Source organism: Anomaloglossus baeobatrachus (genome assembly GCF_048569485.1).
Source record: "Anomaloglossus baeobatrachus isolate aAnoBae1 chromosome 9 unlocalized genomic scaffold, aAnoBae1.hap1 SUPER_9_unloc_3, whole genome shotgun sequence".
Taxonomy (NCBI): Eukaryota; Metazoa; Chordata; class Amphibia; order Anura; family Aromobatidae; genus Anomaloglossus; species Anomaloglossus baeobatrachus.
Window position 1 is genome coordinate 242,026 of NW_027441821.1, and position 18,064 is coordinate 260,089.

Here is an 18,064-nt window from a genome sequence, read left to right on the forward strand (position 1 = left end):
ACCAAGGGGGCACACTGGCCACAGTTTCCCGGGACCATCTAAAAAGGTGCCCCCCAGCATTGGAGGCAGAGGCTGAAGTACCGGTTCCTCCACCAGCAGAGAAGGCAGCAGAGGTAATCCACACTGTAATGGGTGACTTCCCAGCAAACTGGCCTACACAGAACGGCGCGGTGATCCTTCCAGTGATACTGTTCCCACAACCCGTGGATGAAGAAGTAGTGGAAGAGGTTAACCGTGAGCCAGAACCAGTGTCAGTGCCCAGGGATGAACCTGTACTCAGCTCCCCTACACCTCCGCCTGCTCCACACTATAGCAGGGAGGAGGAACCGATTGTTTCCTCTACCCCACTGTCTAGCACCACTGACACCGGTCCCCGTAGGTCCACCCGTTCCAACCTAGGTAGACCTCCACTTAGGTACAGGGAGACCGTTCTGTGAGTAAAGGGGTCAGTGAATGTAAAGAGTGTTTGTTGTTTAAAAGTTTGGAAAGTTGAAAGAATGATAAGAAAATGATACCGAGAACATAACCTGATTTGCTTGTGATTTGCAACCGGCTGGAGCCGGCACCGTTGTCCCTGTAGGGACCGTTTAAAAAGTTTTGCATGGGAACTATCCATGGACAAGCCCGTGAACTTGCAGGGCACCCACAAACGTTAAGTGGCTTGTAAATATGTTGTTTGCCGTTACCGTTTCCGCAATGCCGCCTCCGGAGAGGCAGGTTGGAGGGAGGGCCCTCAGCAGAGCAGGCTGGGGCCCAGCCACCAAAGGAACCGGTGGCTACTCTCTGGAGGGAAGGACAGATCCCGCTCGGGTACCGTGTGCTGGACTGTGGGTCAAGGGGTGCTGCCTGGGCTTTAGGGGCAGCATCAGGGCCAGGTTGCTTGGGTGGGAGAGAGCGGAAACCGTAACCGTAAAGTGGTATGCAACGTTAAAGAAATGTGCCTCCCGTTGTGGGAAGAGTTATTAAAAATGTACATATGTTATTTTACCATGTTATCTTTTGCAGAAAAATAAAACCGGTGTTGGACGGCAGCCCGCGGACGGTCTGCATTTTGCTAAGGGGGAATGTGTCGCCCTGGGCAAGCTAGGGGACACAGGTCACACACCACCACACCCTACATCCCAGGTAGGAACATCTAAGCTAACCAAAAATCCTTGTTGCCTTCCTCCAGAGACTGATGATACACACCAGGGGGTGGGCCAGGCGGTTGGCTCCGCCCACCGAGGAGTTCACAGCTCTGGAGGCAGGAGAAACCAGGCAGATTAGCCCAGGCAGGGCTTGAGTAAACAGCTAAGAGGAGTTAAGGAAGTGAAAGTAGAAGGAAGAAAAGTGGTAAAGGAGGAAAGCAAGAGTGGTGACAGAGAGAAAGCCTGAAGTAGTCCAGCTGTGTGCAGGACAGGTCAGCAAGGTCAGCAACGGCGGTGACTGTCTGGAGGGGGACCGTTTGGAAGTTCCTGGAAGGACCACGGAGGCTGTGTGCCCGGCGGTCTGGAGCAGTGTTCCGAAGGACAGTCAGCACCAGGGCAGGGGCCTCTCGGACCCCGGCAAGGCTTGGAGTCGCCAGAATTTGCCAAATCCGTCAGTGAAGGGGACGTAGATCCCCCAACAACCAAGTCCCGATTGAAGGCAACAGCCCAGCCAGTGTAAGAGAGACACCGCCACCGCCAAGGCACCAGTTTCTTAGGGCCAGCGCCTGCGGGCAAAGAGTAGAGCTCCCCCGGTCCAGCTTGAAGCCGGGGAGCGGGTTACCAGTGGGGACCCATCGTAACCAACAAGTACACAAGGGTGCTAGGAAGAGGGACATCACCGTCACCTACCGGGAGAGCAAGTGCAGCCGTCCGTGGGACCGTCTTACCAGCCGTTTGGTTTACCGTAAAAACTGTGTCAACGTCTCAGGCTGAGTGAGTACCACAGTGACGCAAGGCACAGCGCTGCCCCCGCGTCCCTGCGCCCACCAGGCCCTGCACCTCCCAAGCCATCATCGGGCCCCGTGATCACCAACCCCTACCCACGGAGGGGCAACACAACACCTGGCTGCTCCGCATCACCATCCCCGGGATCCCCGTATTGAGCAGCGGTGGTGAAATCACCACAACCGTGGGTGGCGTCACGGACAATAAACAATCCCCACACCCAACAAACCCCTTTTACTCACGGGCGAGGAGCGCCGCTCGAGAAACCCCCGGGATCCGGCCCACCGCTCGAGCCACCACTGAGCAGCAGCCGCCGGACCCGAGCAGAAGGGGTGAGCGTAGTGTGCTGACACCCTCCTCCCCGCCCGCGACATATCTCTTTTTATATTTACTGTATGTGCAACAATTGCCCTGTGTATTGGGGACACAAGAATCAGTATCCATTTAGCCAATGGGCTAAAAACACCCAAAGTTTGATATGAATACGGCAAGTGTTAATACAAGTCCATGCCGTTGATCATATAATCAGGCACAATGTTCCCAGTGCAGCACAGGGTGGCTGTCAGAGTTAATAAGATTACCCCATTATCAAAGCTAGCCTAGTGTATTCATATAATGAAAGCTATTTACAGAGAATGCAAATATAAGATATCTGACAACCAGCCAGTTAACTGATTAAAGGTGTCTTTACACCCTGCAACATCGCAAACGACATCGCTGTAACGTCACCGGCTTTGTGACGTTACAGCGACCTCCCCAGCGACATTGCAGTGTGTGAAACACATCAGCTCCTGGCCCCTGCTGTGAAGTTGTGATCGCTACAAATCGTTCAGGACCATTCTTTGGTCCTTTGTTTCCCGCTGTGCAGCAAAGTCTCAGTGTGTAAAGGGGACTTAAATGTGCAGGCAGCAGGAGGCGGCTTCTACGGACACTGGTAACCACGGTAAACATCGGGTAACCAAGAAGCCCTGTCCTTGGTTACCCGATATTTACCTTCGTTACCAGCCTCCGCCGCTCTCACTGTCAGTGCCGGCTCCTGCTCCTTGCACGTGTAGCAGAGTACACATCGGGTAATTAACCCCATGTGTGCTGTAACTAGGAGAGCAGGGAGCCAGCGCTAAGCAGTGTGCGCTGCTCCCTGCTCTCTGCACGTGTAGCTACAGCACACATCGGGTAATTAACCCCATGTGTACTGTAGCTAGGAGAGCAGGGAGCCAGCGCTAAGCAGTGTGCGCTGCTCCCTGCTCTCTGCACGTGTAGCTGCGTGCGCTGGTAACCAAGGTAAATATCGGGTTGGTTACCCGATATTTACCTTAGTTACCAAGCGCAGCATCGCTTCAGTGCGTCGCTGCTGGCTGGGGGCTGGTCACTGGTTGCTGGTGAGCTCACCAGCAACCCGTGTAGCGATGCTCCAGCGATCCCTGCCAGGTCAGGTTGCTGGTGGGATCGCTGGAGCGTCTGACTGTGTGACCTCTCACCAGCAACCTCCTAGCAACTTACCAGCGATCCCTATCAGGTTGTATCGTTGTTGGGATCGCTGGTAAGTTGTTTAGTGTAAAGGGGCCTTAAGACAGGACAGGACAATTACCTGATAAGCTGGGTGGCAGGAGGAACACAGGAATCAGCCCGCAAGTGTAAATACAAACCCATGCCGTTAGATCATACAATCAGGCACAATGTTCCCAGTGCAGCACAGGGTGGCTGTCAGAGTTAATAAGATTACCCCATTATCAAAGATAGTCTAAAGGTGGTGTCACACACAGCGACAACGACGTCGCTGCCGCTGTGTGTGACATCCAGCAACGAGCTGGCCCCTGCTGTGAGGTCGCCGCTCGTTGCTGAATGTCCAGCTTCATTTTTTGGTCGTCGCTCTCCCGCTGTGACGCACAGATCGCTGTGTGTGACAGCGAGGAGAGCGACGAAATGAAGCGAGCAGGGAGCAGGAGCCGGCATCTGGCAGCTGCGGTAAGCTGTAACCAAGGTAAACATCGGGTAACCAAGGTGGTTACCCGATATTTACCTTCGTTACCAGCCTCCGCCCCTCTCACGGTGCCAGTGCCGGCTCCTGCTCTCTGCACATGTAGCTGCAGTACACATTGTGTAATTAACCCGATGTGAACTGTAGCTAGGAGAGCAGGGAGCCAGCGCTCAGTGTGCGCGGCTCCCTGCTCTCTGCACATGTTGCAGCACTGTCGTTATGATCGCTGCTTCGGCTGCTGTTTGACAGCTAAGCAGCGATCATAACAGCGACTTACAAGGTTGCTGCTACGTCACAGAAAATGGTGACGTAACAGCGACGTTGTTGTCGCTGTCGTTTAGTGTGACCCCAGCTTAAAGACCCAGTCACACTAAACAACTTACCAGTGATCCCAACAACCATCCAACCTGATAGGGATCGCTGGTAAGTTGCTAGGAGGTTGCTGGTGAGATGTCACACTAGCGACACTCCAGCGATCCCACCAGCAACCTGACCTGGCAGGGATCGTTGGAGCGTTGCTACAGGAGTTGCTGGTGAGCTCACCAGCAACCAGTGACCAGCCCCCAGCCAGCAGCGCCGCGTGGAAGATGCTGCGCTTGGTAACTAAGATAAATATCGGGTAACAAACCCGATATTTACCTTGGTTACCAGCGCACACCGCTTAGTGCTGGCTCCCTGCACACCTAGCCACAGTACACATCGGGTTAATTACCCGATGTGTACTCTGCTACGTGTGCAGGCAGCAGGAGGCGGCTTCTGCGGAGGCTGGTAACCACGGTAAACATTGGGTAACCAAGAAGCCCTTACCTTGGTTACCCGATATTTACCTTCGTTACCAGCGTCCGCCGCTCTCACACTGCCAGTGTCGGCTCTCTGCTCCCTGCACACAGACAGACTACACATCGGGTAATTAACCCGATGTGTACTGTGGCTACGTGTGCAGAGAGCAGGGAGCCGGCACTGGCAGCGTGAGAGCGGGGACGCTGGTAAGTTAACGAAGGTAAATATCGGGTAACCACGGTAAGGGCTTCTTGATTACCCGATGTTTACCGTGGTTACCAGCCTCCGCAGAAGCCGGCTCCTGCTGCCTGCACATTTAGTTGTTGCTGTCTCGCTGTCACACACAGCGATCTGTGCTTCACAGCGGGAGAGCAACAACTAAAAAATGGCCCAGGACATTCAGCAACAACCAACGACCTCACAGCAGGGGCCAGGGTGTTGCTGGATGTCACACACAGCGACATCGCTGCTACGTCACAAAAGTTGTTCGTTAGCAGCGATGTTGCTAGCGATGTTGCTTAGTGTGACGTGGCCTTAATGCATTCATATAATGAACGCTATTTACAAAGAACGCCAACATAAGGCATCTGACAACCAGCCAGTTAGCTGATTAAGACAGGACAGGACAATTACCTGATAAGCTGGGTGGCAGGATAAGCGCAGGAACCAGCCCTAGGTGGCAAGCAGTGGGCCATGTCCAAAAGAGATGGGAATACGGTTGCGGTAGATCCAGAGTGGACAAGGGCAGGGTTGGAGCCCGCCGGTACCGACCACGGAGATCCGGTCCGGAAACCGTGCACAGGCGGGGTACCTGGACCCTAGTTAGAAGAAGGTTGCAAGCCCCTTCTCTAATTCACCAGGCCGGAAGCAAGGTTGCAGGCCTTATTCCAGAAGTGTTAGCCCAGATAGAGTGAAACGGCAGCCCACCGCGGGGGATAGGGTGTCCGGAATCATCCACTGAAATCCCAAGGGTCAGTTTTTGCGGGCACATTTCCCAACCAGAAGATATTAGGAGTGGTCTTCCCCGTTCCAGACGGAGTTGTTCCAAAGTGAGGAAAATAACAAAATGCCGGAGAAAGGGACATTGGTACACCGACCGGGTGTGGGACCCGAGTACACCCGAACGCGGCAGATGGCCACTGACACCTTGGTTTATCAATAGAGTCGTGTGCATTTATTCCACAGTGAGTACACCAATACTCCTCGATCCGGCCTGGCGCGCCATCTCCGGCCCGCATCGCTCCCTGTATCCCGGACACTGAGCCCCGGGGCATCCATCCCTACCCACGGAGGGGTTAATATCCAACTGCTATCCCATCGCCCCCGGGCGCTCCCGAACAGCAGCAGTGGTGCCACATCTCACCACACACCGTGGGTGGCGTCACGAAGTACTTACAGCAATCCTCGTACATATACGTCCCTTTTTTATTTGAGTGTCCGCGCGACCCCCGGGTCCGGAGAATCCCTCGAGCCACTACGGGTCCGGATCCGAGCAGCCCGACTGCTGACGTGGGGGCGGCACATGTGCGCAATCTGATGTATGAGTGAGTGCATGCGCGATCTGATGTGTGTGTGAGTGGTGGCCGGAAGCAGAGGAGGATTGCTGTGGAGTATACTTTCTTGGAGCGCCCGCTGAAGATCGCAGGAGTACATGGGAGCGAAGCAGACACCTGGGGTCTGGTGAGTATGATTCTTCTGGGAAAGGGGGGGGGTGTCTATTTATTTTTTTTGGGGGGTTTAAATTAAACTTACCCCCAACCCGTGTTTCTCCGAGAATAAGCCCCACCCTGAAAATAAGCCCTAGCACATTTTACGGGGCCAAAAATAATATAAGACTGTCTTATTTTTGGGGAAACACAATATATCTTCTTATAAACATCATTTGTTTATAGAACTCACCCTCATTAGGGTTGGTTTATGATGGTTCTGGATATTCCTAGCTGCAGTTAGCGCTGCTTATACCAGTTGGGGGGTTATGTGTCTTGTCATATATGACTACACATGGTGAACTCTGTTGCCTGGTTAACCCAGTTAATAATAAATGCATAATGTTACAATGGAATTTTGATTTTCAAGGACATTTGTATTACCTTTAAAAATTACAATGGGTTTATTTGATATAATTTCTATTCTCCAACTATGTTGTTCTTGAATAGACAGGATTTGATCTCCGCATTTTGTACCTACTATTTTAACCAGAGTTTTTATTTCCTTTTGCGATTGATAGGCTCCTATATATAGATTACAACCCAATGCTGCACTATTTGCTCCACTCAGTGACAGGGCCCCTGAATTCGGCTGGTGGGATTCTAATTGGTCACCTATGTGTGACTCCTGGTGTACCATCAGGCCCTAACTTGGACCCTCTTGTCTATTATTATACCCACTTGATTGGTCTCCTAACCCATGACACGAGTGTGGGCAATGGATCGGGTCATTTGACATTTGATGTAGGCACCTCATTGAATCTGATCACGTGGCTGGCGACATGTGTGCATCATGTGATGGGTCACGTTGGACATGATGCAGGTGTGTCATGTGACCTTATCACATGGGGCATGACATGGCCCATGCTATTGCAGTACCTGTGTAACGTCCGGGTGGTGGAACCTCTGGACCGTACACCGGTTTCTCTTGAGGAGGCAGCCAGGCAGGTCACCCCGCCAGAGGGTCTGGGTGCACGGCAGCCGAAGCACTAATGGTAGCCGGACAGTCCGTAGGGGAGCAGGAAAGGTGGATGGAGTTCTGGACGGTGGTCCGGGTGACGAGGCTCAGAGTCCGAGGCCAGGTGGTAAGGTCAGGTGGGATCCGGAACTTGCTGAGCGATGGAACGGGTCACCAAACGGAGCCAGGGACTGGAGACTGGCGGAGCTGCAGAGATGGTGGAACATCCGCCGAAGTCACCGTCAGGGTACGGGAATGAGCGTGGTTCGGAGCGGCTGGCGTGGCAGGACAGGCTCTACGAGACAGGACAGGGTTAATGCAGGCAAAAGCACAAGGCAAAGCAATAGGGGACCTGAACACTAGCTTACTAAACACGTAGAACAGGCCCCGCCCACCAGGAAAGAGAAACCTTTTATACCCTGTACCTGTCTATGCAATATCCTGTTTCTGGGTGCTGGCCCTTTAAGAAAGGGTCAATGACCGCGCGCGCGCCCTAATGCGCATGCGCGAGGCCCGTGTGCCAGAAGCCAGTCCAGGAAGCGGTGAGGAGGAAGCAGGAGCGCCCGGCTGGGAGTCCCACGTCGCAGAGGAGCGCCGGGAGCGGGGAGCTGGACGCATGGAGGCCGCAGGCGGGGACGAGGAGGCCAGGACCGGAGTGGTGAGCAGGGGACGCCGCCGGGGAGCGGGGAGCGGGCCACGGGGACCGGAGAACGGGGCCAGGGGACCGGGAAGCGTGACAACCCGGAAGTAGGAACAACTGGGCTCTGCAGCTGTTGACTGACACATGTAAATAATGACGCAATTCGCAGCAGCACTTTGAATTCTCAAATTGAATCTGTGACGTTTCGCTTGGGAATCAACCTAATACCACACTGAGCTATTAGGGAGTGTGAGAACAAGTTGTAATTTGTAGTATACAGGAAGAAAAATATTTTTCAAACACCAGGAACAAAACAGTAACAATGCAGTGCCATGACAAGACTCTACATACCTAATCATATGCTAAATTGTTGCAAGTCAAATTCATGTATGAGATAGCCAAGATGATTGTCTATAAAATGAAGGTAACCTCACATTCGAACCTGTAATGGATGGTGAGACATGGAGCCTGAAAGCCAAAAGTTCAAAACATTGTTCCCCTTTAGCTCATCGGTATATATCTTATGCAGTGCATGGACATTCACTTATACATATTGTACGCATAGTATTGTAGAATTCTGATGCTTAGTATAATACATAAAATATGTATTAGTCTTTGTGAAAGATGCTGACTGTTAAAAGGCAGGTGTCACGCTTTTTTATTTTTATATTAATAATAGTGATTATGAAATCAAGTATTTTTAATACAAAATTAAACTCACTGCTTATTTAGTTTTTATTTAATTCTACTGTTACTGAAGCACTGGGGGCGGCCATCTTGGATTTGCTGTGTGGAACGACAGTTACCTCAAATACGGCAAAGAAGACAGTTGTCGTTCTCCATCCCTATTCTGTAACACTGAAAGCACCGTGCTGTCAGCTGCACACGCCCCCTGGACTGTCCAGATCACAGCAGAGGGAGGATATCTCCGCCATCTTTGTGGAGCTCACAGCGTATGCTGTGTGCTGCACTTTCCCCCTGTCACCTGTTCGGGATGTGTGAGTACAGGCGCTGGTCCGCTGCCGCTACCTTCCCCCCACCGCTGTTGCTACACTCTCATCCTCCCCCACCACTCTCCCTGCCGCCACCCCTCCCCCACCACCACTCTCCATGTTGCCGCAACACTCCCCTCCTGCCGCTCTCCCCGCCACCCCTACCCACCCACCGCCGCCGCCACGCTCTCCTCCCCGCCGCTTCCCCTGCTCTTGTGTGCTCACCTCAAGCCTCCGCTCCTAGCAGCTCAGTGGAGTACAGTATACTGAGGAGGTGGCAATGGTCCTGTATTCTGTCTTTTCTTGTTATATTTAAGTATACTGGGGAGCGCGAAATACAGTGGAGCGCGGTATACTGAGGAAAGCGGTATACAGCGGGGTGCGGCATACAGCGGGGCATGGTATACAGCGGGGTGCAGAATACAGCAGAGTGCAGTATTAAGCGGGGGGCGCAGTATACATTGGAGCGTAATATACAGTGGCGCACTATGCCAGCGGTGTTCAGTGATACTTTAGACATTAGGAGCAAGAAAAAGGGAATGCACAGCCAACCGATATAAGAAAATGAGGGTGCACAGTCTGCTGTAAACAATTGGTACTAGAGAGGAAAAGAAGCAGGCATTGGCACTCAGCTCAATATAGAATGCATGACAATCAATATATAAATAACCAGAAACCTTTTCTTGAAAGCATACCCCAATAAAAACATTTAAAAGAACACCAGACAAAAGAATAACAATGATTAACTGTGGTGCTATACAATGATAAAAAGTATTAACCAGCAAAGAACAAAATAGCCATAGGACATATCGATGAGTCCATTCAGAAGATACAAAAACATATACACACAATGGCACAGCTGGAAAATAGCACAAATGAAATAACCCACCATACATCCTCTCCTGATGAAGCTCACTTGATGAGCGACACACACGTTGGGTATGGGGGGGGGGGGGGTTTCACCAGACTTCTGACTGCTATCTTGCTCACTTAGGCTCCAACAGTGATGTAGTTCTGTATGGTGGGTTATTTCATTTGTGCTATTTTCCAGCTGTGCCATTGTGTGTATATGTTTTTGTATCTTCTGAATGGACTCATCGATATGTCCTATGGCTATTTTGTTCTTTGCTGGTTAATACTTTTTATCATTGTATAGCACCACAGTTAATCATTGTTATTCTTTTGTCCGGTGTTCTTTTAAATGTTTTTATTGGGGTATGCTTTCAAGAAAAGATTTCTGGTTATTTATATATTGATTGTCATGCATTCTATATTGAGCTGAGTGCCAATGCCTGCTTCTTTTCCTCTCTAGTACCAATACTTTAAACATTAGGATCACTTTGCGGTCACCAACAAAATGGCTCCGCACTATGATCCTAATCTTCATCTTCCCTTATCCTTTTGGAAACACCCAGATTGGGAGGGGGAGCTGTGACATCACACACAGGAGAGCAAATTCCACCCACTGTTACTGCAGCTGTAATGTGAGCTAGTTCTACAGTACTTCTACAGTAAGAATTCAGCAGCTGCTCCCCCAAGTGTTTAAGGCTGTGTCCGCACTTTGCGTTTTTTTACCTGCGTTTCAGCAGCGTTTTGAACTGCAGCGTTTTCATGCCAAAATGCATGCATTTTGATTTTCCTGCAAAGTCTATGGGAAAAGTGGATTTCTTGTGCGCACTTTGCAGTTCAAAACGCTGCGTTTAATTTGCATAAATTTGGGCAAAAACTCTGCGTTCAAAAAGCAGCATGTCAATTGTTTTTGCCATTTTGGCTGCGTTTTGCTAACATTGAAGTCAATGAGAAGTTGTAAAAAGCAAGCTACATCAAAATTCCAGCGTTTTACATGCTTTTTACCTGCAGAAAGCATGCGTTTTGGACTACATAAACGCATGCTTTTCTGACATCAAAATAATGAAATGATATGTCCCTTTACGCACACACATAGTTCGACAATTAAATTAATGAAAAATATTAATTTATTGCTATTGTAGCGATAAATAGTATAAAAGCGCTATAATTATATGAAATATAACTATTTGTTATAATTTCAATAATTATGTGTTCCTTTTTTTTCCCTTTTTTCATTGTGTTTGACTGTTTAAACTTTATTTAGCAGTGTCTTTATGTTCAAAACGCATCTGTCTAAACGCAATGGAAAAGCATATAAAAAGCGCTAAAAACGCGGCTAAAACGCAGTAAAAACGCATGCGTATTTACCGTGATCCTATGCTCAAAAGCAACTTTGGCAAAAGCAATTTCTGCCAGAGGATGCGTTTAGAACTGCAACTAGGACAACGCAAAGTGCGGACACAGCCTAAGAGTGGAAAATATCAAACTTTTAAAAACACTTTTTACATTTTGCTCCATTAAAAACAAATAATATTGAAACATTAATACTTTACATTTTATCAGTTATTTTTTTTCTTTTTACGACACATTCCTTTTAATACCGTGACTATCAGTTGGATCAATGCAACACAAATTTCACGCCGTGTTTTCGAAACTTCTATGCAAAAATGTGGGAGGCATTTGTCACTCTCTGCTTTGCTTACTCCCAGACCAAATTACCGTATATTTCATTCCAAGGTTAGCAGTTTATCATTTCTGGGGAATGAGATAGAGAGAACAGCTTCATTTGACATTTACAATGCCCAAGAACGTACAGCCATTTAGCCAGGTGCGGAGCTCTGTTTCTTCTGGATGGACTTTACGATTTCCTAAGTGTGAACGTTGCCGGAACCATGGCTATTCATCTCCCTTGAAGGGTCACAAGTGGTTTTGTATGTGGAGGGACTGCCAATGCAAAAAATGCAGCCTACTTGCAGAAAGACAGCGTATTATGGCCGCACAGGTAAATGAGAATTTCATTTTTTTTAAATTAATTGTTTTTGAAATTTTTGCCAAATTAGGAATATTACAGACATCTCTATATATAATTGCCTTATTCTGTCTGTCTGTCTGTCTGTCTGTCTGTGTCTGTCTGTCTGTGTCTGTCTGTCTGTGTCTGTCTGTCTGTGTCTGTCTGTCTGTGTCTGTCTGTCTGTCTGTGTCTGTCTGTCTGTGTCTGTCTGTCTGTCTGTGTCTGTCTGTGTCTGTCTGTCTGTCTGTGTCTGTCTGTCTGTGTCTGTCTGTCTGTGTCTGTCTGTGTCTGTCTGTCTGTGTCTGTCTGTGTCTGTCTGTGTCTGTCTGTCTGTGTCTGTCTGTCTGTGTCTGTCTGTCTGTCTGTGTCTGTCTGTCTGTGTCTGTCTGTCTGTCTGTGTCTGTCTGTCTGTCTGTGTCTGTCTGTCTGTCTGTGTCTGTCTGTCTGTGTCTGTCTGTGTCTGTCTGTCTGTCTGTCTGTGTCTGTCTGTGTCTGTCTGTCTGTCTGTGTCTGTCTGTCTGTGTCTGTCTGTCTGTCTGTGTCTGTCTGTCTGTGTCTGTCTGTCTGTGTCTGTGTCTGTCTGTCTCTGTCTGTCTCTGTCTGTCTCTGTCTGTGTCTGTCTGTCTGTCTGTCTGTCTCCACAAAAAAATCCCGATTTTCATGTTAGCTGCTCAATAGTATGCTAACTCCATATAGCATATATAACAAGAAAAACAAGGGAGTAGTTGCACATAAAAATAGATTTTTATTGATTAGGTTTCTTTAAAAAGACCATGTGAGTGATCTGTGACAGTGTACAAACAAACAAAAAACTTTAAACTGAACAACGCATATGAGTATACTCCTTCTGGGAATGTATGGACTTTCATCACACCATGGGTATATACCAGAATCTATAACAATTCTCTATAACACTGTTCAATTCTTTATATGGCTTAATATAGTTTAGGAAAATTACATAAAAAATAGCAGTTTATAAGTGATCCAACAATGCTTTAGGTGTATTGTGCTAGGCTCAAGGGTTGTCATAGGTATCCATTTTAACACGTTATATTGCACTAGCCAACTGATATTAAAATACCGCTGTTATAAATATGCTAGTAGCTATGCTTTAGCACAAAATACAATATTATTACAAAAGCTCAATAACAAAGTATCAGAACTGTTGCACTAATTAATATAGGTGGGTAAATTAATTTCTTTGCACTGCAGCACTTCTCATCAATTAATCAATCATTAATCCTGATTAACAATGTCTGTACTTGAATAAATTCTTGCTACATTGCCTGCACTCTGCACTTTCCTTGATTTACTTTAATGCACTTTATATGCTAAACCTAGGCTATTTGCACTGTCTAACCATCATATTACAGTATATTAATGAAATTAGCATACATCCTAAACATCCAGATAAATCATTAACACAGTCCCAAGAATAGCATGAATATACGTGCCGCTGGGCATTCCCACCACCGCACTAAGGAGACCGTCCGTAAATAAACTCACTGTACATGACTTAGGGCCGTCAGTCAGACGTTCCTATCTTGCGGTACTGACCCGAACCAGTTATCCACGTATTACCGCTTCTCAACCCAAAATAAGACACAGACTGCGTGACATTGGATGTAAATGCCACAGCAGCCTCGTTTATTATCACCAAAATAATCAATAACATTTTATTCATAAATATAGTAATAACTCCATAAAACATAACCACCAGCAAAGGAGGGGGGGTAAGTGAAGAATCCCGTTGTACATGATTGCAACATCAGCTCCACCATGTGCCCTCAGCCGCACCACACCGACTCGAGGACACCCAGCCGAGTGTTGCTCCACCATGTGCCCTCAGCCGCACCACACCGGCTCGAGGACACCCAGCCGAGTGTTGCTCCACCATGTGCCCTCAGCCGCACCACACCGGCTCGAGGACATCCAGCCGAGTGTTGCTCCACCATGTGCCCTCAGCCGCACCACACCGGCTCGAGGACACCCAGCCAAGTGTTGCTCCACCATGTGCCCTCAGCCGCACCACACCGGCTCGAGGACACCCAGCCGAGTGTTGCTCCACCATGTGCCCTCAGCCGCACCACACCGACTCGAGGACACCCAGCCGAGTGTTGCTCCACCATGTGCCCTCAGCCGCACCACACCGGCTCGAGGACACCCAGCCGAGTGTTGCTCCACCATGTGCCCTCAGCCGCACCACACCGGCTCGAGGACACCCAGCCGAGTGTTGCTCCACCATGTGCCCTCAGCCGCACCACACTGGCTCGAAGACACCCAGCACATTAACATGCCCTGCTGTGACCCAGCACAGCAGGGTCCCACGTTAACATGTCCCGCTGTGACCGAGCACAGCAGGGACCAACCAACCATACCATTGCACCACCAAGGGTAACCCATTCCTGCACTGGGTTCGCCCCCGCTCTTTGTGCAATCCACCGACTTCAAATACCCCCCTCCTTTACGCCACCGCGAGCACGTATGACACCTTGTACGTGCGAGTCCCACCACCAAAGACCAACCAGAGCCGTGACCACGGCTCCAGTAACCCAAGCCTTAATTGCAATACCAATGGGACTAAACCGAACACCATTAGACCGCACAATTCACCACAGACACAAACTCCCCTGCCCCGAACCATCTTCACAAAAAGAACTGACCGAATATGTACCTGAACCCAGCCGGCACCCAGGGCCCGATCCTTCACTAAGCCTGCGCGACCAGTCCCCAACGAGCAGCCTGAGTCGCCGACCCGACCCCGAAAGAATGGGACGCGAACTCGGCCTCATTGAGACCGCAACACTGCAGGAACCTCGAAAAGCACCCCAACTAATAATTCGGCAAAGCCGACCTGCCTAATGGTAACAATGGGCACACGCCATGTTTCCTTGATCTCCAGCATTTCCCTGACAACTTGCCATGTCGACAAACCCGGCAAACCTCCAAACAAGTGATCCATTGCAACCGAACACCCGAGCACTACACCTTGGCGGCATACCGGGGGCCCAAGGCCGTCATGCCTGAGGAAATGGAACAAGACCAGGGGCCTCTCCGCGCCCAAGTCAGTTCCACACAGGTGCCCTGTCAAATCATCCGGAGGTCCCTCCTCCCTAATTAGTAACACCCGTCCTAATCTACCTCACTATATGACCATTACCAAACCAAGCCATAAATTATCCTGGACACCCCGGCAACACCAAAACCAAGTCAATCACCAATCCTAGGTCTGAAAAGACCCCACTACTATCGCCAATGCGCCAAACCTAAAGTAAAGGAAGCACACCTCCAACCTCCAACTGCCATGCCCTGCCCAACAACCCGCGCAACGTATAAGGTCTGGCATACCATCCGCGGCCAACCGCATAATCACAACCAATCGTATCCCTTAAAGGAAGCCTGAAACAAGTAGCCGAAGCCACTACCCCTTTACAAAAAGGAACATGAATTATTCTCAATGCCGCCACTATAATGCCCACATATCTGCTGAATACTCTCCAACCGCAAGAAGACAATAAGGCTCTTCCCGAAGTACCAAAGGAGTTTAACCACAACCATGAAAGACCGTTATCGCATTCCTGAACCACAAAGAAGCACACGCCGCCCCTATAAGATAAATGTACACGAAATTCCTTACTGTAACTGCCCCAGTAAAAGACCCATTGAATACACGCCCACCACATGAGGGCGACCAAGACCCGACCTGGGATACCAAAAGAGTCTAAAGACCCACCCTACTATTCCAGGACTGGGGGCACCATTAACCACACCTTTCGCCAAACCCTGCATACAGCAGTACCCGGCACCAACCATAACTAAGCCTTAAACTACCACAACCAACGCCAGGCCCTATTTATGCCACGAGCCTTGGATGCTAATCTCATTCAAATTACGGCATCCAAACAAATTGCTTGCTATCACCCGTACTGAAAATGCCCGCCGGGGAGACCCCCCAGCAAATTATCCACCGGGTACGCCGAAATGGCGCCCGACCCACCGCCCACTTCCAAAACCCTGAAACCCCAAGCGACAAAGATTTCAATCCCTAGATCTTTTGTGTCAGAACCGGCCGCAACCCCCGCCAACAAGACCATATTCGCTGCTTGCTTAACCGCAATTACCACTCCAATACCGTTTACTGGCTACACAATGTGACGGTCATACTCCTGACGTCCAGCACATAAAACCACTGCATCAAACTCACCAGGCATACAAACTGAATCACAATCATGTGACAGCTGCCCTTAGGTGAAAACGGTCCCCCTACAGCAATACAAAGTGTCACTCCCGTGGGCGCCACATACCCGCCAAGTGCACTGGCGCAAATGGCCAACTACAAACAGGCTTCCCAGACCGGCGAGTAAAACCCAACCACACCATCAGTGAACCCAGACGCACTGATCAACACGCCAAACACCCCCGCAGTCGTCACCCGTCCTTCACGCATCCCAGCCCCAATCTGCCGGGGCTGCACAATGGGAAACAAATCCAACCAGGCAAATAGTCCTGGTCACGGAATTTTAGCCTAGTCCAGCCCAAGCCTGGGCCCCTAGACCAGCAAGCGGCCCAAAGCCCCAGGCCCGTAGTGATCACAAACCCAAATCTCCTATAAGGAACCGCTTGCCGCCATGGCGTCTGTGTGTTCAAAGGCTGGAAACAAAGCAACACCCTGTCAAATCCACCACCTGTACCATGGTAAACGACCAGTAGAATCACCTTACCTGCCCGCGTACCAGCCAGTGAAAAGGTCTCTCCCACGCAGACCCGGAAAGTGGCATCTGATAACCGTCCCCATAGGCAACGGCAAATACGCCGTCAAATGCCGTTAAGCCACCAAGCGCCTTACTCGCGCATATAACTCGGGCCCCGACAAGCAGCCAACTATCCACCAAAAGCCTATTAGCAACCGTCGACATTTTCGCCAAGTAACCAGCAATATAAAAGCCACGCCCCCTTGGATATACGAACAACCCAACACCTAGGAGCACCTCGGAAGCCCGGTACCTGGCCCCTGTACCCAAATCCATCAATAGCCCCTTACTGGTACCATCCATCATCCACCAGCCCGGACCCCAGACAATCACAAGAACCAATAGGGTGGTAAGCCCACAACCAAAACTGTACTCGATACTTATGCGCCCCAATGAACCCCAAGGTGGGCGCTTAACAGCAGCGGCAACCAACGAACAGTTGCCGAGAAGATCCAGTTTAGGCAGAGGGGGATCCCCAACCACCCCTTATACCCCCTACAACTCCAATAACCGGCCATAGACACAGGCACCAATTCCCCGGACAAAGCCTGCTGCACCGAATACACTCAAATTACAACATACAAGTATATAATGCCTAAACCGGTAGCCTTCCTGCCTCGAAACAACCCCCATGAACAATGAAGATCTGCTGCCGCAGCAAAAGAAGATAAAACCAATGTCATGTCGGCAGACAACACCCCCCCTTCCATCGTCTGATTTTAAGCAACCTCCCTGTACCGCCGGTCTAACAACAGCCAACAAAACCCCGCACAACCACTCAGCCCCTTTTCTGAGTCACCTATACCGAATGAATACCTATAGCCACACTCTCAGGGAACAACACCACGGTTCTTAATGATCCAATCGTGACCGCAGACCCATCCGCCAAAAGGCCCCCCACCAACACCTGCTACTGGGCTATGGAACCCCCAGAGGTGTGGCTAATCCCCGCGACCCCCAAACCACTCTGGACCTCACCGTAGTACCGCCTCATGGCCGTCCACCCTTTAAAACCACATCAGGTATTAAAACCCCGCGACGCCCCGGAACGTACGACTTAAGACCAACCAACAACCAGAAGCATTTGAAAACCCCCACCACCTACAAAGAACTGAAACCTAAACAAGAGGTGCAAGTGAACCTTAAGCTTACCAGGCTGACTCCGGGGTAACCCCCGGAACAGCCGTCACGTGTCCTCCGCGTCGAGCACCGTTGGAAACCTCACCGAACGATGCAGGCTGTCCTCCTCCTGGGCAGAAAACAGGCGACTGGGACCTCGCCAGCAACTGCCGGTGAGATCAATCTGCTGCACAACCCGGAGGACGCCTCAGGAGATGGTCACCGACCCAGAGCCGTAGTCGGGGGTTCCGGCCGCGCAGATGTAAGACTGCCTCCGTGCAGGGATCCAACCGCCCCTGGGTCCCCGCCGAACCCATCTTCAGAGTCTCGGGGGCCCCCCGTAGCTTGGCACCCCCAACCCATCAGG